The sequence below is a fragment of the Trachemys scripta genome, chromosome 3 (genome assembly GCF_013100865.1).
Source record: "Trachemys scripta elegans isolate TJP31775 chromosome 3, CAS_Tse_1.0, whole genome shotgun sequence".
Lineage (NCBI taxonomy): Eukaryota > Metazoa > Chordata > Testudines > Emydidae > Trachemys > Trachemys scripta.
This window is the reverse complement of record NC_048300.1, coordinates 123186243-123211349: the sequence shown is the minus strand read 5'-3', so window position 1 is coordinate 123211349 and position 25107 is coordinate 123186243. Positions and strand designations below refer to the sequence as shown.

At 40.4% G+C, this 25107-nt stretch overlaps 1 protein-coding gene across 1 annotated transcript in view; it reads left to right on the top strand.

Moving 5' to 3' along the window:
* Positions 1-25107, top strand: part of FOXO3 (forkhead box O3) — a 150374-nt gene that overhangs the window by 37115 nt on the left and 88152 nt on the right. The gene's annotated exons all lie outside the window — the stretch shown is intronic.

The following is a 25107-nucleotide window of genomic DNA, read 5'->3' as shown; positions in this document are numbered from 1 at the left end:
GGTGCTCCAGCCACAGAGCACCCATAGAGTCGGTGCCTATGGTCACTTGCTGGAGGATTCTCTGCACCTTGAAGTCTTTAAACCACGATTTGAGGACTTCAGTAGCTCAGACATAGATTAGAGGTTTGATACAGGAGTGGGTGGGTGAGATTCTGTGGCCTGTGTTGTGCAGGAGGTCAGACTAGACGATCATAATGGTCCCTTCTGACCTTAAAGTCTATGATTCTATGATTCTGTTTCTCACTGTTTTGTAGCTGTATCTCACAATTGCTTACCTATAAGATAACATGGGAGCCCAGAATGCTCGAATGGGATGTTACAAGTCCTCATTAAAACTTCAGTTGAATGTTTGAAAGAAGCATTTTCATAGCTTACAACTCTAGGTCTCCAGTCCCATGACTTTCAGTTCAGTAGGAGGGTTAAGTTTGTTGGAATTATGTTGTTTCAATTGTAAGACCCTGTTTTCTGCTGTCTGGATAAGATGAGATCCATATATCAGCCCTAGATTTTGCCCCACATACAAAAATGAACTCATTTAAAGCAGTCATTTTCTTCTTCTTCTTTCAACATAATCTTTTGACCACTTAGAAATATATTTTCATTCTCAGGAAAAAGTTTGTACAGTAGCTTATATCTAAACCATTCTAATCTATGGAGGATGTTACATGCCTTTCTCATGGTATGTGGCAGTATCCTGAAAGGACTACATTATCCTCCAAGACTTATGTTGCCAGATGGATTAAATGATCCCATTATCCAGACAGGGATGCCAACAATCCAGGAATCTCCGTTGACATTTTGTGACTCATTCTACTGAAGATATGCAACATGATGTATGGATTAACTCTGGCCCTCTTTAGAGGAAACCTACAGTGTTTCTAAATAGCCTTCAATACATTCTTTTTCTGTGCATTACAAAATAGAATTGCTATTTTTTTATACAATTTTTGGGCAACAGATACTTCTAAATACTCTTGGTGCATTTCAGGATGAATACATGAATTAATAATTATAATTACATCACAAAAGAGTGAATATTCTATAGAGATAGGTGACATTATTTCATCTGGATGGAAGTAATTTCTGCATTTAAATCTAATTGAATGGACTTTAGAACTTCTTTTAAATCTCAGACTAATTCTAGAGGATTACTCAGTGGTTAGTTGTATTTGACCTACTGTCACCTTTCTGTTTTCTTTGTTTTTAAAGACAATTTTCATGTTTAACTATTTTATTAACCTTCTTACGTGGATAAAGGTCACAGTTCGCTACTCTCCTTGAGTTATGACTTCTATCCAGAGTAGTGAATTCAAAGCAGGAGAAAAGCAAAGGTTTTCTTGCTTGTAATTTTGACTTCTCCTACTGCGGATCCACTAGTATGACTTCTCTAGAATTTGATATATGTTTGGTTTAACACAGGATACTCTTTTGCCTCTTTTCAAATCAAGACAAAAGGGCATGTCAAATGGAGCTAACATTTAACAATGACCTCAATTATTTAGAATTTTAGACTCCACTTTTATTCAGGCTTTTCACAAGATTTTGGGGGAATCTATAGGAACAAACTAATAGTCTCAAAAATGGAAGAAATTTATGAAAAAAATTGTTTTCAGCTACAGTCCTGCAAGCACTCACATGCTTAAAGTTAAGCTTGTGAGTAGTTCCATTCATAGAATCATAGAATATCAGGGTTGGAAGGGACCTTGAGAGGTCATCTAGTCCAACCCCCTGCTCAAAGCAGGACCAATCCCTAACTAAATCATCATAAATTGCAGTCATTTTGGTTTGATAAGGGAAGGTAAATGTGAGGGTACAAAATGAACTGGGGTAGAGCCGCCACCCCTTAGGAGCTTGGGGAATCCGTACTGTTATATATTTTAAGTGACTTTAAGGATTTAATTGCTTGGCACATGAAATTAAAGTGGCAATCTCAAGAGCTGCTCTCTTTAAGGATAGCCGGTATTAACACAAGAAACCACTCTTTTTCAAGAAGTTCATAATTAATCTTATGATAATTCAGTTGTGACAACTTAGTCCATGTTGAAACCTGGCATACAGAGTCTGAACCCAGAACTAAATGTATTTTAAATTGTTTATAATAAGGTATGGTGGCTCCTCCATACATGTATTCGGTTTCTTGTCCCCCTCCTGTAGACCCCATTAGTGGAAAAGCCTGCCTCATAACAAAGATATTGTTACAAGTAAATACAAGTTGTGTGTACTTTTACATGCTTGCGTCTTGAGAGTATTAGATGGCTTCTCCTCTAGCCCCCCCCCCCCCCCCCCAGTCTACAGTTTTGGAGTAAACCTTGAATTAATTGATTTAAATTGTCTTGGGAAAAATTCCAGTGACTGGAATGTGCGTGTCTCTGTTTTTCTCTTTTCACTCAGAAATAATTGGATAATTAAAAAAAAAAAAAAAAAAAGCAAATGTATTGCCTTTTGAAAGGTGCTGGTTTGACAGGCTTGGAGAATGAAGTCTCTGGTCAGCAACAGGCCAGGTACAGCACATGCAGCAGCAATGCAATGTTAGTCTTTAAGGTGCCACCAGACTCCTCCTTGTTTTGTGGATACAGACTAACACGGCTACCCCTCTGATACTATGTCTCCAGGGTGAAAGGATAGTTCAGTCTCCAAGGCAACTCCCTACTTGACATTTCTGATGAGATTGTCAACTATGGAAGGAGTTCTTATCAATCAGAGTCTTGTTTACTATAAATGGAATTGAGACCACCAACTCATTTCACACATACCACCACTAAAACTGCTTTAAAGCATTACTGTGTGTGTGTGGCAGAGGGCACTGAAATATCCATTGCAATGCATTGGCTGTGCTACCGGTTCATTTAATGGTAGATTATTAAAGAGTCTGTCCTGGCTGGGTGTAAATTAGCTCAGGTCTAGAGGTGAAAGATTCCCTATCCCCCCATAGCTATCCAGTCTCCAAGTCAAATAAAATGTTTTAAGCTGAATCCACACAGCATGTCTTAGCTCGAATGTCAGACTGTTCCCCCGACAATCAATTAGCACTTCCAAGGTTGAGGTCAAAATTTTTGTGTGTGGATGGGAGTCAGGTTAGGGGCAATGCTCCAGTTATAACTCAAGGTAACTTTGCAGTGAAGAAATACTCTTAATTTATCTTTTTGGCAATTTGTAATCATAAAAGGCTGTGTGTAGTTTGTGTTGAACAGCTGTAGTCTGTTCCTCTACCTTGTAATATCTAGGCACAATAAAGTGAGTTTAGGATGTAGTTTGGGAGATAACTTCAGGTTTTTTTCTTTAATTCTTAACTCATTTGATATTTTGGTGGAGTGTAACATGGATATTTAGTATCATATCAGTCTTATTTCCCAGACATCCCTGTCTCAGTCTAACTATGTTAATTTACCCTAGTGAGGACAGAACCTAAAAAAATTAAAATGTAATCAAAACCACAAGAAGTTAGATCTTTAAAAGTGCTCATTTTTAAAGCATTTAATTTCTTATGTTAATAAAGCTGGTCACTACTTACTATCTCTTTATTTAAAACATTTTTGTTTTGTTTTGTGTTTTGCTTTCAGGAATCCCTGAATCAGCTGCAGGAGATTTCATAATGTTATTGTATTGTGTACTTATCACTGCCTCCTGTGAAAATTTTCAAAATATCCATTAGTTAAAACCCTCTCTCCTCTTTTCCTTTGCACTGACTGTCCTAATGCAGTCTTGGGACACTTGATAAATCCTGGAGATTACTCACTTTCTTTTAGTTTATTTGTTTGGCTAGGCATTACATTTCTCAACCATGACCCCTCCCGTCTGAGTAAGGAGCAAAGTTGACTGGCTCCAAAGCAGTTACATACTCTCCTTTTTGGCTTGAAGGATGGTAACTATAATGTTGGACTTGAGAGTAAGGGTAAAATCCCCTTCTCTAGTAGTTTGTTATGATAACATTATTAAGATTATTTTTTTTAGAGTGGCAGGTAGTGAAGAGTCACAGGTGAGGAAGGATTTTTAATCAAATGGATCAGTTGTGGGTTTGCATGTGCTGCACACAGTGGTGTTTGTGGTGGCCGTGGTTAACTCTCTTAGAACTTTAAGTTGAAATAGGTAGGAGCAATTTAGTAGCTCCACTGTGACTAAAAACACTTTGTACTAAACCAAGTTGTGATTTTGTTTTGTTTTTAATTTGACACTTGAAGCCTTCTCTAGCCATTTTACACACACACACACACACACACACACACACACACACACTTTTCCCAGTAGGATCTTGATTTGTTCTTTGGGTACAACTTTTCCTTAAAAGTTGATATTATTGAGACCATCAAACAAAGGCTGAAATCGTTAAGTAACAATGTTAGCAGCTTTTTGGCTGTTGTAGATAACCTTTTGCCCTTATTTGCTGATTGGGTAATTATTGCCTTAGGTCACCTTTTTGTGTCAGGGTTGTGGGTTTGGGGTTTTTTTTTTTTTTTTGGAAGAGCCTGTCAAGCATAGAACGAATCTGCCTTTCCATCTGCCATGCCCCTCATTCTAGAGAACAGGGGGAGGGCATTTTCCCTTGCAAATACTGTGTGTATACACAAATCAAATCCAATTCCAAATGCCTATTTGCTAACTATGTATGGTTGGGTTTTTTAGTTCTTTGGCTCTCCATAGCATTCTCGAATAATTGCCATGCCTTTAATGCCTTTAATTTTTTGCATCTTTTAAAAATACAGATTAATGTATTAGTTACAGACAACTGTTGCAGATTGTACACTCAGAGTTCTCTTCTCACAAGCAACCTGAGTATTAAGCTAATTTAATCAGAAAATGAAAGCCATGGTCTTCTCACTATACAGCAAAATGGCTGGCCTGAGCAAATCTGTTCATTAGCTCTGCAACTTGCTTTAATTTCCTCTCAGCCCAATTACTGACTGAAAGAAAAACCCCATAAAATGGTCTCATTCACATTATCCAACTTTGCAGACTTAGTCTAGAAAGATTAAACTTTTGTTCTGGTATTTGCTGCCAAGATATTGCAATTTAGTGGGAGGGAAATAATTCCTTTATGATGGGTGTAAATTGAAAGCTATTTAGAAAGAGTGAAGTTTCTGTTACCTCTCCTGTATATGTGTTATGTGTAAAAAATATGTATATACTAATTCTGTTTTTTAAAACTCCCCCTTCTCAAAAAAAGCTTATATGTAAATCAACACTGGCTTTATGAGATTTTTGAAACCACACAATAGCAGAAATGGCTCAAATTTAGCTGCTTTTCCTTGTGCTTTCTATGGCCACCATTTGGACAATAAGTGGGGAGATTTTTCAAATGCACAGTGAGTTAGGAGCCCAACTCACATTGACTTTTAGTGGAAGTTGGGCACCCAGCTGCCCTTTGTGTTTTTGAAAATGTCCCCCTAAATGATTTGGCTCCGATTTAGTAATGGAGATGTATTTTGGAAAAGGGTTTTAGCTAGTACTTTCCCGAATTTCTTACCAGAACTAACAAGCAGAGCCTTACACACTGATTTTGCAAGAGTATACGACTGGATTTAATTTTTGTTAATGCTTGTATTTGGTTTCTTCTGTTACAAATACCTGTACTCTCAGTTGACATTTGCCTGAGTAAATACTTGAAAGGTTATAAGGAATATTATGCTGGAACTCATGGACTGAGCTAGCCTGTTTCTCAGGTTTCACAAGGTTGGGGGTAGTGGAGTTGTGTGTGTTTGGGGGGGAGGTTGCTGGTTTTTCCTACCCATCCTATAAGGAAAGCAGTCTGAAGAGCTGCAGTCATTTTAAAAAGGAATCACAGTTAACTCTCGTAGGTCAGGACAGGTCCAAGTTGCCGTATCTTTTCCCAGAACTGCTGCAAGCACTGTTAAAATCAGACTTGATACCCAAAGAGCAATGCTTTAATTTTCTATCATTCAGGGCCAGATTCTTATTTACACCAAGACTCCTTCGTAGTGCTCTGGCAGAATAGAGGGGGCTTACATTTTACATGCCCTGCCAAAACAGTGTAAAAAGGGGCCTTAAGAAAATGAGAATCAGGCCCAAAAGCATTCAACTCTTTATGCTGAGCGGTACATACTCACATGAGTAGTGCCATCAATGGCAATGGGACTTTTCACATCACTACTACTTAACATGAGGATGTGATGCACAATTGTGTCCACTTCTTGAAATATTCCTTCCCCCTCCACTCCCCTTGTGTACCTTTATTGTTTATTTCTTCTCCATTTAGAAAATTCATCTGAAGAAGACAATTAGTAGATGGTAGAATACTTTTATTTGTTCTTTAAGGTATTTAAAGCATCTTGTGACTTCTTTTCCTTTACCAGAAGTGTCTACTGCTCTGTTTTAATGATAGATTAAAACATATCACTTGAGGCTTTCATTTTGTTTTCTGTCTGAATTAACCAATAAATGCAGGGACTGTTCATGTGAGTAAAGTTACTCACATGCATAAGTATTTTTAGGATTGGAACCCAAGACAGAATTCCTACAGTGAGTCCATGGGTCCATCTCAGCAGGAAAAGAGACTAGACTGTATTGGGGAAGGATAAATAATGCAAAGTGAATAAAGCCTAGATATTTTTTTCTGGGACTGCACAGTAGTCCAGTTATATGTGTCCTGGAAATTAAGATAGGTTTGAAATCTCTAAATGACTTGTTTTGATGAGGCAAGGGAGGAAGGGAAGAAAAGAAATGATATGATGGGATATTTTCTCCTATACAGATCTGTTGCAAATTTTCCTACTGAAATAATGGATAATTGTTTTGGATTGTTGATGGGAGGTGTATACATGTACAAAATCTGGAAAGAGTATTTTTGTTTTCTGTGTAAAAAGCAATCTTTTGTTTGAAAGTGGCCGTCTGAAGGAGTATGGCAAACAATGCTATCATAGTGCATCTTCTTTTTCTTTGGGTGCAGTTGTCACTAGAGATTTATAACTCTTTTCTTGGTTCATTGTTCCCTGGCCAGTGTGTACTCTCCATTCAGTGGTGCCAGAATTAAGATGAGGCCTGCCTGTTTCAATAAGGCTGCTTTGTTGTCAAGATGGCAGTACTTGTATAGAAATTGGATTGACTCCAACAGAGCTTGCCCAATACACTGCAAAACTATTGTCATATGATCCTTTTATTACTAAGAAAAAGCTTGTTCTCTTAAAAAGAAAGAAAGGAATAGTTATTTTTCTGTTTTCCTGTTAAGGGGAGGAAAAAGTCACCAGAAAGTTTTTTCTATGAATAATTTACTGCAAATTTGAAAACTGTGCCTTATTATTGAGTATAATAAAGAGATCAGATTAAATGGACATTAATGGAGCAATATGATGGAGTCATATATAGTTCATCTTATTGAACAGCAACTTCGATGAAATTGAATCAAGTAACAAGTGTGTACGCACATGCAGTTTAACCTCAGCAAGGAGGGGGTGGGAGATGAGGTGTGTCTGAGTGTTAGAGAGAGATCAAGAGATCAGTGTGTGTTATATGCCATTGGAGTCTCTGTGTAGTATAGTTCTTTTACCTATGTGTATATTACCTGGGGATACAAAAGGGGCATTGTCACTTACTTTAACTGAGCTCTTTGGGGAAGGGACCATCTTTTTGCTGTGTGTGTTTGTACAGCGCCTAGCATAGTGGGGCCCTCATCCATGACTGGAGTTACCACAGTACAAATAAATAATTAATAATAATAACAAAACAACAACAAAGTTGTTTTAAAAAGAGATATTACAAAAGGGTAAATAGAATTCATTTAAATTAAAACAATTAAACAAAACTAAGCATATCCCCGTCCAGAGTTGGAAATACAGACAATAGTACATAAGAACCAGAAAGTGAAAGTGCTGACCAGTCTAGTTTTATTGTCCAAGCTGATTGTAAAGCAGAAAGTAACCCTACAGCATGCTCAGTAAAACCTAAGTTAGATACAGTATTAAAATTCTGTCAGTCTTAATAATTGAAGTTCTCAGTAACACAAATAAGGGGTTTTGTTCTTTAAAAACATGGAGGAGGAAAGCAGTACAGTACACATAAATCAGTAAGAGTTCAGCACATTTAAGGAGAACAAAATATAATTTGATAGCTAGATAGTAGATTTTAAAAGAGAACTCTCCCCTGACTTTTTATCTTTATTTATTCACAGTAAAAAAGTAAATGCACTTTGTGAGGTTGTTATTGATCATCTGCAAAGCAACAAAAAGAATAGTAAGTTACCATAGTTGTAATGCGAGGTGGAGAAATTACATTAGATTCACATGCGTTTTGTATGTGTGTCTTTTTGTTTTGGAATGATTAATGAACTCTTGTTGTCAGGAATCAGGGCCTGCAGCAGAGCCAGTCTCTGTGTAACCTAATGAGCGCAGCTGGCTTGTAATAGGCTGCCTGATTGGCTGGAAGAATCAGCAGGCCGGCCTTTAATTCCAGCAGCACTTCAGTAGCTTCTGAAAAGCATTCACTCATAGCTGCAATTGCCCCTGCCTTGTTCACAGTCCTGCTTGCCTTGCCCCCACCCCCAGGGCTGGCTTTAAGCCGATTCGGCCGATTCCCTGGAATGGGGCCCCGTGCCTAAGAGGGCCCCGCAATATCTGGGGCTGCCGGCGGAGCGGGGAAAAAAAAAAAAGCCGCATCCTGCTTCTCCCCCTTCCCTCCAGCGCTTGCGCCGCCATACAGCTGATCAGCGCAAGCCTGGGAGGGAGGGGTGAGGAGGAGGAATGCGGTGTGCTTGGGGAAGATGCGGGGCCAGGGCGGGAATTTGGGGAGGGATCCAATGGGGCAGGGAGGGGGCGGGGATTTGGGGAGGGATCCAATGGGGCAGGGAGGGGGCAGAGTCGGGGCGGGGGGGCGCAAGACAATTCGCGTCCGGGCGTGGGGCCCCGCACCTGCTAAAGCCGGCCCTGCCCACCCCTACATCCTACTTTGGCCCCAGCTTGCCCCTGCCTTGCCAAACTCCAGGTAACCTAACTCTTGACCCTGATTCCTGACTTCAGCTTTGACCCTTGGCTCTGGTGCCTGTCCGCTGACTCCTGCCCTAAACACTAGGCAAGACTGCCCACGTCCCAGGCACTGACACTTGTATCATTGTTCAGGAGAACGCCTCCTTTCATGCCATGTTTGGTGATTCTAATGAAAGTTTCTTCTTTGGATTTATGTTTACTGCAAAAGCGTATGTAGTCTTGGTAATTACAAAACTGTTTTTGAGTTCTGATAATGCATAGATGGGAGTTCATAGATTTTTAAAGCCCGAAGGAAAAATTGTGATAATCTAGTCTGACTTCTTGTTTAACACAGACCATAGAATTTCACCCAGTAATGTCTGCATCAAGACTGTAACTTCTGATTGAGCTACTGCATATCTTTTAAAGACATCCAATCTCAAGTTGACAGCAAGTGATAGAGAATTGACCATATCCCTTGGCAAGTTGTACTGTTGGTTGATTCCCTTTACTGGTAAAAGTTTGGACCTTATTTCCATTCTCAATTGGTCTAGCTTCTACTTCCAGCCACTGGATCTTGTTATACCTTTGTCTGCTAAATTAAAGAGACCCGCTACTGTGAGGAATTTTCTCTGTGTAAGTAGTTATGGATCATGATTGAGTCACCTCTTAATATTCTCTTAAATAATCTAGATAGATTGAATGTCTTAACTCCCTCAATGTGAGACAGGCCTTCTAGACCTTGAAATCATTCTTTTCTGGATTCCTTTCCAGTTTTTCAACATTGCCTGTACTTGTATATGTATGATTTATTATACTTTTTTTCTAAGCTTTTTTTAATGAACTGAAATGTCTGAAATCCTATTTATTCTTCCATTAATAAGTTACTACTTTCAAGTACATCTGTACACACAAGAAAGTATAATTTGTATTTGGCAGGCATGGAGCAAATGTGTATATATAGATGCCGTACAATTTTTAACTGCTTTAGGAGTCAGGAAGTTTGTATGCAATTCATGGTCATTAGGTAATGGGAAACTAATATGTGATGTTTTAAAAACTTGGGCCTAAACCATCCCCTCCCATGGGAGGAGAATAGATATTTGGAGAAACTCCCAATAAGGATAGATCTACACCACACCCTCCTTACGGTAGCATGTAGAGTACATATGCTGCACACTCCCCTTGCACAGGTATGAATAGCAGTGTAGACAGTGAGGCATTGCTTGAGGGGATTAAAGACCCGCCTGAACTCAATGGGTATGTACCTTGCACACCCAAGCAGTGCCTCCCCTGTCTAGACTGCTGTTTTTAGCAGTGTAGTGACTTGTTCCTCAGGCTTTGGCAGCTCCTTGCTGCTGAAGCCTTTCCCTGCCAGAGAGCTGCTGAAGCCTTTCCCACTGAAGGGAAGGACTCTGGCAGGCAGGGCCGGATTAACCTTTTGTGGGCACTGGTGCCCAGACTGTAGCCCTGCCTCCCTGCGCTCCGCCCTGAGGCCCTGCTCCACCCACCCTCTTCTCCAAGGCCCCACCCCAGCTCGGCCTCTTCCCCCTAAGGCCCTGCCTGTGACTCACACATGGGGGAGAGGGTGGAGAGGAGCGAGCTGGGGAAGGGGTTAGAGAGGAGTGAGTGGCGGGTAGGGGCTCAATGGGAAGAGTGCAGGCGGAGCGGGGGGGTGAGGCCACAGTGTGGGTGCCAGGGCCCCTTTTTGAATGTGGGCTTGGCACCACGGGCACCATTGTAAACCCGGTACTGCTGGGTGGGGGATACAGCAGGGAAAAGCTTCAACAGCTCTCTGCTGCTGGAACAGAGCCTTTCACTGACACACGTCGCTATACACCTCAGTATGGCTGCAGCTTGCTTTTCACTGTGGCATGTAGCTACATGTACCCTACATGCCGCCACCAGTGGTGTGCTGAGTAAACATACCCACAGTGAATTATATGGAGTTCTAGATTCCTCATCCCCTTGTGGGGCAGTGGAAGGCACCTACAAGCACATAGACTATGTGAAATGTAAGGAAATCTCTGGGTCTCTAAGCAACTACGTGGCTAGTAGAGTTGAGCGAAATTTTTGGGGAAAATGACATTTCAACATTTGTTTTCATCTCAAAACAGCTGATATTTCAAACCTTTTTCTGGAATGGAAATTCTGAAACATTGCATTTCAGAAATGTTGATACATTTTGTTTTGACATTTTTGATCAACACAAAACATTTCAGCATTCACAATATTAAAATGTTTTGTTTCACTTTATTGAAATGTCCCCAAATGCTTTGTTTTGAGTCATTTCAACGTTGAATTTAAATAAATAAATAAATAAATAAATAGAGATATATCTATCTTATAGAACTGGAAGGGACCCTGAAAGGTCATTGAGTCCAGCCCCCTGCCTGCACTAGCAGGATCAAGTACTGATTTTGCCCCAGATCCCTAAGTGGCCCCCTCAAGGATTGAACTCACAACCCTGGGTTTAGCAGGCCAATGCTCAAAACCCCTGGCCAAACTATGTCTCCCATCATGCATCATTTAGCTCAGCCAGAAAGAAATCAGTGCGTTGCCTTATGGGAGATATAATCCTCTAGGGAGTTCGGCCCATAGGAGAGAATGGCGGCTGGAACTACAACTTCCATAGGAAATTACAGTTGAATGTTTTATGAAACTGATTCAAAACAAGATCTGACAGGTCATTTAAAAATTGAAATATGCTGATTGGGGTCAAATTGACCTGAAATGAAATATTTCATTTTGATTTTCCTGAAAGAAAATCAAATATTTTTGGCAAAATCAAAATTTTCCCATGGAAAAGGTCAATTTTCTGGAAACTGCATTTTCCTTTGGAATATCATTCTTATGGAAAATTCCTGACCAAATCTAATGGCAAGCTTTTTGACTTTGCCCTAGGCCCTCTAGGAACATGGCTCACTGAGGAGTTGTGCTATAATTGGCAGACCTGCCCTTCCTTGTAGGGTTAATGCTGAAACTCTCAGTATTATTTTCCTCTGGATTTTCCAGTAGAAGGTCTGTGTGTTTGCTGGAGGATGATACAGTACAAACCAACTGCCCTCCAGCACAACCCACCCTCTCGACTGACATGACACTCCCAATATGTAGGACTACAACCATACAAAGTTCATGACTCTGAACTTCCACCACTGTTATGTTTGCCTTATTTGGCCAATATATTCAGAAGATTAATTTCTTCTGTGCAATGCAGCAAAGAGCTGATATGGTCTTAGTTTTATGACATCACACCCATGAATTACAACTTTTGATCGAGGAGAATAGTGCAAAAGAAGTAATTCTAAAATCCATTTGCCCTCTAGACATGGCTTCGCTAATGATTTTTCATACCAGCTTCATCTTCTTTGATTCCTGTCTGTCATATCAACAGCTATGATGGGGCCAAATTAAGTTTTTTCCACCATTTTCTATCTTGTACCAGCTTCATAGCTTCCTTCATCTTTAAATCTTTTTGTTCTTCTCTGTATCTATCCAACGCATCCTCGGTCTTCCTCTGTTTCTAATTCTTTGCACTCTGATATGTATTGCCATGCATGGTATCCTTTCTGGGTCCATTTGTGACACGCAGCCATCTTTCTTGAATCTTCCGTAAAACCGTTATTTCCTGTCCTAGCTGTTTTCTTATCTCTTATTTTCTGCAGTCTTGAAACTCTCATTATTCCCTTCAGCAAGTTTATTTCTGCAGTCAAAATTTTTCATTCATTGCCTTTCTTCATACTCCAGCATTTCAACCCATACAGCAGTATTGATGTGATGGTTGTCTCAAATACAGTACACTGATTCTTGTTTTTATCACAATGTCTTTAGCCTTCCAGATCTTGACTAGCACCTAGTATGATTCTTCTTTTTATGTAATCTTCACAATTCCCATTCTTTGATATTAGTCCTCCAAGGTACACACAATTTTCCACTTGATCTAGTTCTTTGTCTCCAACTTTTATCTTTGCCTCTTTCTCTAGTCTTCCAATTTCCATAATTTTTGTCTTCTCCATGCTATTCTTCACTCCTAATTTTCTGCTTTCCTAGTCTGCCATATTAATTATTCTCTGTAAATCCTCCTTGGTCAGTGCTGTGACATCAATATCGTCTTCACATCTAAGGTTATGCATTGTCCTACCGCATAACATGACTCCTCCCATTTCATCTCAGCCTCCAGAACCAAGCTGAACAAATGTGATGATAGTGTGCATTCTTGTCTCACTCCTACAGTCCTGAACCATTCTGTCAGCTTCTTTTCTACTCTTACAGCACTCATTGACTTGCTATAGATGTTTTCTATCAGCTTGATCAATTTTGGGGGGATGCCATGTTCTCATAACTAGCCATAACCCTTTCTGACAAATGCTATCAAAAGCCTGTTTGAAGTCTGTAAAGTTGTAATAGCTTCAGCTGTGTTCTATGTACTTCTCTGATATCTGTCTTATCACAAATAATTGATCTTTATATTTCATCCTGGTCTAAATCCAGCCTGGTTTTGTGCAAAAGGAACACACCCATATTCATTTTTAATTCTTATCTAAAAGCTTTATGGTAGTCTTTCTTGCTCCTGATCAAACTTTTAAACGAAAACAAATATCTTTTAAAAATAATGCTATTACCTCATCTCATTTGAGGTTGGGTATCAACTTTGCTTCCAGCTGGGTGGAGGATTTGTTTTAATGGCCTGGCCTCAGAGATTAATAGACATAGTTGGATTCTCTTATTAGTGGTACATTTTCAGAAATGATTGAGTGAAACTGCTCAGCTGTTTCACCAGTAAACCACTCTGGATATCTAACTAAACATCTTGATTATCTTTTGTCCTTAGTAATATATTGGCTCCCTAATGTCCCTTTTTTCTCTGCCATCTTTGAAGGTCACTTTGGTAGGTAGATGATCCACACCAGAGGAAGCTGGAAAGGAGGAGGCTACAGAACAGAGGATGGAAATTGCATTCTGAATCTAACTGATTGCAGCATAAAGAATTTTTGGAATCTTGTGCCAGAGCAGTGATAAAAGCAGAGAAAAGATTCTTTTCCTCTGTCACGTCAGGCCTGAAGTTCCCAGAAATGGAACTGTTCTGGGCGGTAGACCGTTTGGTGCATCTGAACGGTCTCTCCTGAGGCAGTGTCAAATATTTCTTGCTGCAAGGAGTTATTAGTCTACTTTATAAACAAGACGGCTTGGACTTGAGCCAGATTTGCTTCTTCCATGAAGGCAGATATATGCCATTTCTGAACTGAATTCAGGCTGTTTTTCTTATTGAGGTTCTAGAGATGGATTTGGACTAATGCAGCCTGGTTGGCTAGTAAAATCATGCATGGGGAACTGAAGTGGACTTTTAGTAGTTAACACCTCTTGGGAGCACAATTGTATTGCTCAAATCATTGTTGTTGACTATGACAATCTCAACAATTATTTTCTGTCTCTATGTTCCTGTTCTGTGTAGATTGTTGAGTTTATGGTGAAGCAGTGCTGGCACTATCTTTACTCTTTAGATTTCTTTTGACCCTTTGCAATGTGGTTCTTCGCCTGGATATAGTGCACAGACTGTTGATCTCATTGGCCGATTAACTCCTTTTTGGAACTGTTCAAAGATCAACTGTCCACACTGATTGTGTTAGAACTATTAGCTGCCTTGGATACTGTTGAAAATGAGTTGTTGGCATGTTTGTGGACTCTGGCATGGATACACAAAGTTGCTTTTAATTAGTTCTATTCATTTCTCCCTACAAAGACCTAGAGGTTTTGCCTTGAGGGCTCTGTTGTAAGGCATTTCATAGGCTGCTAGTGGGACATATATCAGGTCACCAGCAGAGATAGTGAGACATTTTGGGCTGCAATGCCACCAGTAGGCTGATAAAAGTCAACTGTGCATCTATTTTAGATCCAGGAGGTGTAGTCATTCAGCATTCCCATGGTCTGTCTGAGCTAGAGGGTTGGATGATGATAGTAAAATGACTGACACTCAATCCAGGTAAGACAAAGATGATGCTGGTCAGCTGGGAAGCTAACCAGAGGAGATGGTTCTTTGTAAAGGGCATTGCAATACTCCAGCTGACACCCCACCTCCCCGGAAAACTTAAGTCTTCTGCCAAATGAAGATGGAAAAGGGTACTCAGCCACTGCTCTTATCTATACATCCACAAGCAGCTGAAGATCAAGTAAGAGCTATCTTTGCAATGAACTTCAGTAACAGAAACTGTCAGCTTTGATCAAGGAAATGAGGGCTAATTTTCTAAAATATAAACATGGAAAGTTAAATAGTTAATTGCTTTTGCAAATCATTATTGGGTGAATGTGCTTTCATGTCAAAGTCTCAACTGTTTATGAGAAGTGATAAATCTAGTTTGGAACCAAACATTTAGAAGAGGTGGAGTAGAATCAGCAAATGGCTAATTCAGCATATTTTGCAGACCTGCAAGGTAAATAAGGATTCTGTCTGGTAGAGGCCAATCAAACCCTACTTCTTTAGTGTGGGGAATGTCTGTGTCAGATTATGACTAATTAGTACTCACAGCTAGAAATGCAGGAACTTTAAAGCTGAATTTCCTTGTGAAATAAAAGCTGCAAAACACCATTTTTTGTAACTTGTTTTGCAAATCGTCCATATGTTAGTTTCTGTTTCACAGTTGCTAGATTGTAAGTTAGTGATGCACTTTTGCAGCTCTGACTGAAAGGAAGGCTCTTAACAACCATTTTTTTGTAAATTGTGGTTTTTGTTTTATTTAAACCTCTTTTATGTTTGGTTTTGAATACAGTAATAGCAATGCAATAAAGCGTAACTTTACGAAATATAATTTTGCTTATGAGTCAGCATTGAACTGTATCTTACTGGTTGTTAATATAACACTATGAGAGATGTACAAAATGCACTGACCAAAGTAGTCTAAAAAAATATTCTGCATTATTATAAAATATTGAGCTGTATGACCAGCATTTGCGGTAGCAGAGAAGGGAGGTAGTAGGCTAAGAGTGGTTCTCTATGAGTTCTGACCATGAGTATCGCTATCAATCAGAATTTGTTATGATAATGTGGAAAGGTAACGTAAAATAAGAAGGAATTAAATATAAATACAGAATCTATTATTAGAAATAACTCTGCGTTCTATAAGCAAATGAACAACCAATGAGATTCAACATTACTATTAATTAACTTTCTTTATTATCATATCAACCCAAATAAATATTTTAAATAAATATTCAGATGGAATTTTCAGAGATAAGCATTTGGTGAACAGAAAAAACTTTCAAAATCTTCAACTAAATACATATGAATATACACACTGAAATACTCATTTAGTCCTCTTGATCTTTCGATGCCACTGTGATGCTAATATTCTTCTGTCTTCAACAACAAATAAAGAGGTCAATTTAATGTTCCGAAAGTTGGAAAATTTACTGTTTTAAGTTGATCCAAAGTTTGGTGGGGAACAGTAATTCTGTTTCCATGCCAGCATCTGGAAAGACTTGCTTCACTAGTCTGTGTGCAGCTGTGCGCCTCAGAATTTGAAAGGATGGAATTTTCCCCTGAGAGTTAAATTTCCTTTTGTCCGGTGGCCCTCAGAGTTCCCTCCCTGAGAATTACATTCAGTAGTCACTTTACAGTAATTGTTTCTCTTGGTCACACTGCCACTGGACCGATTGCACACCAGTGTCAGATAGAAGATTTTCTTTATACAGAAAATTGCTATAGGGTTCATTTGTATTACAGCCTCAGTATCCACTCTTTAATAATAAAGGGATCAGGAGGCTGCATGTGTGTCCATCTGTCTGTCCAGAATGGCCAGTATATGATGGGCATGGGTCTGTTTGTCCAAAGTCGTCTTACCTCTCTTACAGGGGATAGATAGAGAGATGTTTTCTTTAGACTAAAATTTAGTTGTGAGAAGTGTGGCTTTTTAATTGGAAGAGTGTGTTTTTAATTTTCTTTGCAGTACATTTGATCCAGTTTTCTCCTCCAGCTTGTTCATCCAGGATAGTTTTGTTCCATGTTCATTAGTCATTGAAGTTTGTAACTTATCAGTTCTTGCCAGGATCAATTCAAGCAGGCCTTTCACCTACCAATATTTTCCCGAGAATGCTCCTTGTTACAGTCTGTGGGCGCAGCAGGTGCTGCTTATCCAAGGCCAAAGAAGCGCCTCACTCCGTCTTCTGCTTCTTCTTTATTCTTGCCTTTAGCTTGCAGTAGGTTGTGAGAATGGAGGTAAGGTTGAAGAACTTGAGGAGGAGGATACTAAGGGCTGAAGTGGCAGAACCACTTGCATGAAGCTGCAAGCGGTTCTTCCAACAACACTTTGGCAGCCTCTTCTGCCTCACTGAGGACGTAAGAAAAATGAAGAAAGGCAAAATAACAATATAAGGTAATTTTTAGAAGTGGCAAAAAATACCAGTATTGGCCTTTGTATAGATTGAATCAGGCCCTCGCTCTCTGACCTTTCATTTTCTGTGTTTTTAAAAAGAGCTGAATCTGAATCAAAGCCTGCTAACTACCACAGAAGCAGCTGACTTCTTCCCTTTGTTTCATGAATGCAGCAAAGTTTAGCAGTTCTATTTGATAAACTTATAGAGCAGGGATGGGCAAACTTTTTGGCCTGAGGGCCACATCTGTGTGGGGACATTGTATGCAGGGCCATGAATGTAAGGCTGGGGCAGGGGGTTGGGGGTGCAGAAGGGAGTGCGGTGTATGGGAGGGGGTGCGGTGTGCAGGAAGGGGCTCAGGGCAAGGGGTTGGCATTCAGGAGGAGCGCGGGGTGCAGCCTGGGGCTCAGGACAGGGGGTTGGGGCCTTAGGGCAGGGGTGTAGGAGGGGGTGTGGAGTACAGGAGGGGGCTCAGGGCAGAGGGTTGGGGTGCAGGAGGGGTGCAGCAGGGAGCTCAAGGCAGGGGGTTAGGGGGCTCAGGGCAGGGGCTTGGGGTGTGGGGTACAGGAGGGGTTCAGGGTGCAGGCTCTGGCCTGGAGCCGCTTACCTCGAGGGGCACTGGGGTGGCAGCAGTACGCAGCGGGGCTAAGGCAGGCTCCTCTTCTTCAGCAGTTAAAGTTTGACCATGGTACCGAGTATTGAGAATATTTGCTTGTCCCATTCGTTTTTTTAATGCTTGTAATTTAACTCTGTCATTGCATATTTCTTTTTTTAAGATCTCACTTAGGTCCCTCCAGATTTCAACAGCATCAGCAATAAAACAGCTATTTCCCTGCATTTTGTTCAAGACTATAGAAATAGGCTTCAGGGTACTCAGCATGTGTTCAATCAACATTTCTCTCAAGCCCAATGTTGAGAACTTTGGCTGTGACAATGCCATCTATTTTTTCTTGATTTTGTTCACAAACTGTCATCAGATTTTTTCTTGATATAGTGTTCAAAACAGTCCATTACTGAGTTCCATCGCACGTCTTGTGAGAGAGTTAGCTTGGTTCCTCCCACTTTTTTCAGAGCAGCTGCTGCAAAGAGGTTGTTACGGAAGTATTTTGCAATTTCAACAACATTAGCCTTTATTTCTGGAACACTGAAGTCTTTGGCTAGGAGGTGCATCAAATGAGCACTGCAACCTTATGTTATTGGGACTCTCTTCTAAATAATTTCTTCACATCTTGGATACATTTGCAGCATTGTCTGTGACCAAGCTGCGTACTAGATATTTGAATTTTTTTTTTACAGTTTGTTATAGCTTTTACTGCTACTTCTTGTAAGTATTCTGCTGCGTGTGCATTTCCTGATGTATCAATTGTTTCTATAAGGAAGACATTCCCTTCTTCTGTTGTCACACAAGGACATACAACAGGATCATTGGGGACATTGCTCCACTCATCAAGACTCAGGCTAACAGTTTTACCCTCTAGACCTTTTGCATACTGCTCAATTTCTCTTTCATACACTTTGTCCAGCAATTTGCCTGCAACATCTGCTCTGTTGGGTGGACTGTATCTTGAGCTTAATGACCGAACCATGTTAATGAAGTGTGGGTTCTCAATCATACGGAAAGGAGAGTTTGTTACATAAACAAACCGGGCAATTTTTTCATCAATTACCTCTTTTTGTAATCTGCTGATTCTTATCACAAATTTATCTATGGTTGTTTCTGGATGATAGAGATTTTTTTTTCTTTTTGCTACAGGTGATATACTGTGGCTTTGTGACATACATGATGTGACTGAAACACTATCATTGGCAGATAACTCTGAAACTATAGAAAATGATGGTGATCTTGAAGGTGGATAGTCTTCAGAATCCTGTATGTTCAGGATAGATTCTCCTAAACAAAATAAGTAAATGCAGTTATTTAATTATTATTACCATATTGCTCATTTAGTATTACTCATTGCATTCACTGACACTCAGTATTATTTTAAAGGTGAAATTGTAAAACGAAGATCTGCCTATTTCACCTATTTATTTTTTATCACAGCTGCATCTAAAATGGTAGTACCATAGAGTAACAACTATATTTTTTGCTCAAACATGAGAATTCAAGAATAGTCCAGAAGGAAGACAGGCAGTCCTTAAGAAAGAAGTACAAAATAAAAAAGTTTACCAACCTGAAGATCCTGCATGTTTAGACATGTTCCTTTCATCAACTTCAATGCAGCTTCCTCCTGAGAAGGAACACTTCTCATGATGTTGTTTCATTCGGGCGACCAGGCCTTGCATTTCTTTGTTGCACTGTTTGCATTTTGCCCACATGCCTGTCTTACCCACAGGTAGAGGAACTTAATTAAAATATTCCCAAACTGGGTGTCTTTTATGGCCTGCTGCTATTATAGGTTTTAACTTCTAGTGAGAGAATGGTATCGTAGATCTCAAATCAATGAAGGCTACACTCAGAAAGACCTCAGGACTTAGGGAATATGCTGCTCAAACAGTTTCATTTTTGTTTCTACTGCTTGTCCCTCACTTCTCACATTTATCTCCAGACTTCTTCTCCTTGTCCAGATCTATTCCGCCCCCAACAATCTTCTATTCATTGAACTTTCTGAAACTTTGCACTTTTAGAGAGAGGTAAGGGATTGATTCTGTGTACACAAATTTGCAGAGGGACAACAGGGTTGAGGTCTGTTATTTCTCACCTCTATATATTTATTATTTCTTTATTTATTTAAAAACATTTTTGCTGCTAACCAGCATGTTATCTCTGGAGACACAAATCCACAGTTTGAGAACTGCAAAACTAAGCATCTCTAATGGTATCTTCTAGACTTAGCACTGAGTCTCATTGGGTAGATAGAAAGATTAACCTAAATAATCTATACAGAAGCCCCTGGAAGCCCATAAAATTGGGTCCCTAATCCATGAACTATTGGAACTCATTTACAAAACTTTTCTTAAACATTACATGAATATATTGTCTCATACTATAGAATTAGAATTTATAATCCCTATTCCATGATGAGATATATTTGAGCTGTAATGTATCTTAATTAAAACGATCTTTAGATAGGATTTTTTCTTCAAAAAGCATTTTATCAAAAAAATCCAATTTCAATAAAAAAAAATCTGAATTTTTTTTTAATCTAAAAAAAATAATTGATTTTTATCCACCCTGCCTGGCCCCGTGCCACTCCTGGAAGTGGCCAGCATGGTCAGCAGTGGCTCCTGGGGGTGGGTGGGGTGGGGCGGGCAGTTTCACCATGCACTACCCTCGCCTGTGGGTACCACCCCCGAAGCTCCCATTGGCTGTAGTTCCCTGTTCCCGGCCAACGAGAGCTGCAGGGGGTGGTGCCTGCAGGCGCGGGCAGCTCACGGAGCCCACTGCCCCCCTCCCCAGGGGCTGCAGGAACGTGGTGCCGGCTGCTTCTGGGACCGGCACAGGGCCAGGGCAGGCAGGGAGCCTGCTGTAGCCCTGCTGTGCCATGGGGCTGGCAATCCCGCAGGCCGGATTGAAAACCCTGACGGGCGAGGAGAATTTTGAAAAGAGAAATCAGAAGGGTTAATTTCATACTTTACGCTTGTTTCCTCAACACTAGAGATTCTCTGTTTATGCTGTCATTTATGGGTATCATTTGTTGAAAGCAAAGTATAGACATTGAACAGTTTATATGTAGTAATGCATACAGCATTTCCAGCTGTAATTCAAAGAGAGAAGCTTTCAAATTCTTTGCTTGGGTAGTTTTTGAACACCATATGCAGTATGTGAAAAACTCGTATGACAATTTTGGTTTGCTTGTGTCTTAATCCAAATCGACAGCTTTCCAAGTACATGACACAAGAGAGGTTACCACATGTCATTTAAAAGCAGTTTTCAAGTTCAGTGCAGTTCCCATTTATTAGGGAGATGGGAGTGTAACAGGTAAGCTGAGTAAATGGATTAGCTTTAAGCACTACTATTGTTGGCACTGCCTGAAAATGGATTGTAAACCAAGAAGTCATTTCTAGCAAGTGCTATTCTTTCACTCTCTGATTAGAAATGAGTAACATAAATAGAATGGCCTGTATGGAAATGATTCCTGCAGGAAAGTAGCATGTAAAATCAGTAACGGCTATAGGTACTTGGGGCAAAATGTTCAAACATAATACCAGCTCCGAGAGAGGGGAAACGGGGAGAAGCATTAAGCCAAGCGTGTCTCTGTCCATCTCTGTCTGAATGCTTGAGATGTTACGGACAAACGACACCTTCCAGGCATGCAGCACTACTATCTTCTTTTAGGACCTTCATGCAGCAGCTTTTACCTTTAGCTGTTTTTAGTGGTTGGGTACTCTTGGCTTGAGGGGGAGTTACATGAAAAGGTCATTTAGGAGAACGCCTCGTAATTACAAACACTATTGGTGAAGGGTAACCTATTTCTTGATAGACAGGTTTTTTCTTATATGCTTCTTCTAGCGTAACATTAATGCTAACATTCTTAGGGATAATATGATACTGAAGTACAGTGACTGCTATTAAAAAGATAGTTTACACCTATTCTCTACCACAGTAAGGATACCAGCCTTCTAGCACCCATTGCCCCGAACATGAGCGAGTGTGATTCTCCCCCACCCCCGAGCTGTACTGAAAAGAGAGTAGGGGTAAAGTCCACTCTGCTTGTGGTGGCAGTAGGTGTGAGTTTGACGAAACAGGTGCTGGAAGAGTTCAGGTTATGGAGTATGGTGGTAGCTCTAGTGGTGAGGTGAGTGGGGCGGGGGTGTTGATGGAGGAGCAGAGAGAGTGTGTACTGTTGTTAGATGTATTAATTTTCATTTCCTTGCTGGGTGATTTTGTTTTATGTGTATTAGTGAATTGTAGACTAGCTTTAATAGGTTTACCAGACAACAAGTGTGAAAATCGGGACAGGCGGGGGTTGGGGGGGAGGGTTATAGGAGCCTATATAAGGAAAAGACCCAAAAATCGGGACTGTCCCTATAAAATCGGGACATCTGGTCACCCTAAGCTTTAACTGGCATACAACATTGTGGTTTTTGTATGAATGTACATTTATTTTCATCTCCTGAAAGCCTTGAGATAGGTTTACAGCATGGTAAGTATTTAACCATGTGACTCACTAATATCAAAGGGACAGTTTAAAAGTCACTTATGGTATAGATTATTTTTAGCTGTGATTGTTACAAGCAACATCTAAGATTATTGTAAATGAAAGCGATGAGAGAAAAACACCTTTTTCTCATGATTTTTTAAGTCTGTTTACTTTTGTGCACTTGACAGCACTTTGGACCTAATATGAAGTGTTTTGAAGTCATTTGGAGTTGACTTCAGAGGATTTGGGACTAGGCCCTTTGTGTATAGTCAATTTTCACTCTTTCCCCTTTATTGTAGTTGCTTTCCTCTATTGTTTGTGTGGGTCTTTCACACAGCAGAGGAGAGAGAAACTCTTAAAAAATAGGGCAATACGATTTGTAAAACCACAATTGTCAGGGTGATTCAGGGTAGTCCCTGAAACTGCTTTTAAGTTTGTTTTTAAATGACTATGTTCTGAGCTGACAATGTCTCTTTGGTGTAAGTGAAGAGGGCGGGTTCTCCTAAATGTGCACAAATGGGTGTATCATGGCTAAAACCCTGCATCTCAGACTTTGAGCATATTCCTACTATTTTTCTGAGTGAGTTGGAGGAATGAATATGAAAAGAACACAAACCAACAGTATACAGTTAGAACCAGTATTCAGCCTTTGCTTGGGAAAAAGAGAGGGTGGGGTGGAATAAGTTTAGGCATTTTGTATATAAAAGTTAGCTCACCTCAGATAATGCTACCTGTACACTAGTGCTTGAGACTCGCCCTTTCCCTAGTATAGCCTCAGTTCTGCAAAGACTTACGTACAAGAGTAACTTTAAGGTACGCCCACTCTGCTCAATTCTTTCAGAGGAGTGTAGGGTACATACATGGGTAGACTCCCCTAGCATAGATATAAATGGCAGTGTAGATGGTGAGGCATTGCTTAGGTAAGTAGAGTAAAGATGTTCCTGCACCCTATGGGTATGTATCCAGGTATATACCTTCCATTGCTCTTTGTTCGCCCAAGCAGTGTCTCCTTGTCTACTCTGCTATTTTTAGCAGTCCCGCTGTTTCTCCATTGCTGGAGCGTTTCCCTGCTGCCTCCCTGGTGGTAGAGCTTTTCACTGACATGTGTAGCTATAGTGTGGATGCAGCTTGCTTTTCACTGGTGTGCAGTCATGTGAGTAGTGCCACAGAGCTCAATGGGATCAGGGCTTAAATGTCCAGATTTTGAATAGGAATGCATAACTGATTCTGATCAAACCTTAGACACCGATCCTGCAACTTATTTCATGCTGGTGGGCCCCTGCACCTATGCAATGCTCCATTGATTTCAGTTGGGCTCTGAGCAGGTGCAGGAGTCTACCCACACCTAGATGTATTGAAGTAACAAATACAGGGATCCATGTGCTCAGAATCAGTTACAGGATCAGGGCCTAACCTTGCATACAGGAAAGGGGAGATGTTTAATATGCTCATTCCAGAAGAACTACTCTTCCTCTTCTCCATCTCATCACATAACATGAATGCATTGTACCCCTCCTCCTCAGACACCCCAAAGTGATCTGCATCTGTCAGGCTTGTTTCCACATATAAGTGGAACAGATTCTTGCAATTTCTTCAAGTATATATCGCTCCCTCTTTTGCTGTTGCTCCCTTTGAGTAAAGGGATTGAGAGTCATAGAATCATAGAATATTAGGGTTGGAAGAGACCTCAGGAGATCATCTAGTCCAATTCCCTGCTCAAAGCAGGACCAACACCAACTAAATCATCTCAGCCAGGGCTTTGTCAAGCTAGGCCTTAAAAACCTCTAAGGATGGAGATTCCACCCGCCCGCCTCCCCTCCCCCTGGGTAACCCATTCCAGTGCTTTACCACCCTCCTAGTGAAATAGTGTTTCCTAATATCCTACCTAGACCTCCCCAAATGCAACTTGAGACCATTGCTCCTTGTTCTGTCATCTGCCACCTGTAAGAACAGCCGAGCTCCATCCTCTTTGGAACCCCCCTTCAGGTAGTTGAAGGCTGCTATCAAATCCCCCCTCACTCTTCTCTTCTGCAGACTAAATAACCCGAGTTCCCTCCGCCTCTCCTCGTAAGTCATGTGCCCCACCCCCCAATCATTTTCGTTGCCAGTAGTGAGTCAAGCCAATTCTTGAGTCAAGCACTATTCTTACATCAATACAGGACCAAAAATGATAGGGAGTCTATGGTATTGTCCTGGCAGTATGTTGTACTATTTATTCTTGTTGTGTTTCTCCACTGACCTCATTATCATAACTTCGCATTAAAAAAATCATTTAAATACTTGTTCTGTTTATGGGAAAATATATAGATGAAATGTAAAAATTGTCCTCGCTTCTCTCTGGTGACAAAGAAAATGAAGTTTTGACTTGCATTTAATTGTGTATACACATAGATCCTGGTATACACCAGGGAACGGACCTTGATAAAATGTTCAAGCCCTGATAATGGCTTGAATGTTTGGTACCCAGCACTGTAGCTGTGGCCTGTAACAAAGATAGAAATCCACATACTGTTAAGGATGTAGTTGTATTAAAATGCTTTCAAAAAGTGAGAGCTGATCCAAGAAGTTTTTTCACATTTTGGAAAGCTTGGTTAGAAGAAAAAATTAATCATTTAAAGATCTATATACTCACATATGCACAGGAATGGGTTAACTCAGTGATTGAGTTAAACAAGACACAGTTAGGAGTAAGGTAGTTCCTTTGTCCCTACAGTTCATGAACCCACATAGCGCTCTGTGTTGGATAAGGG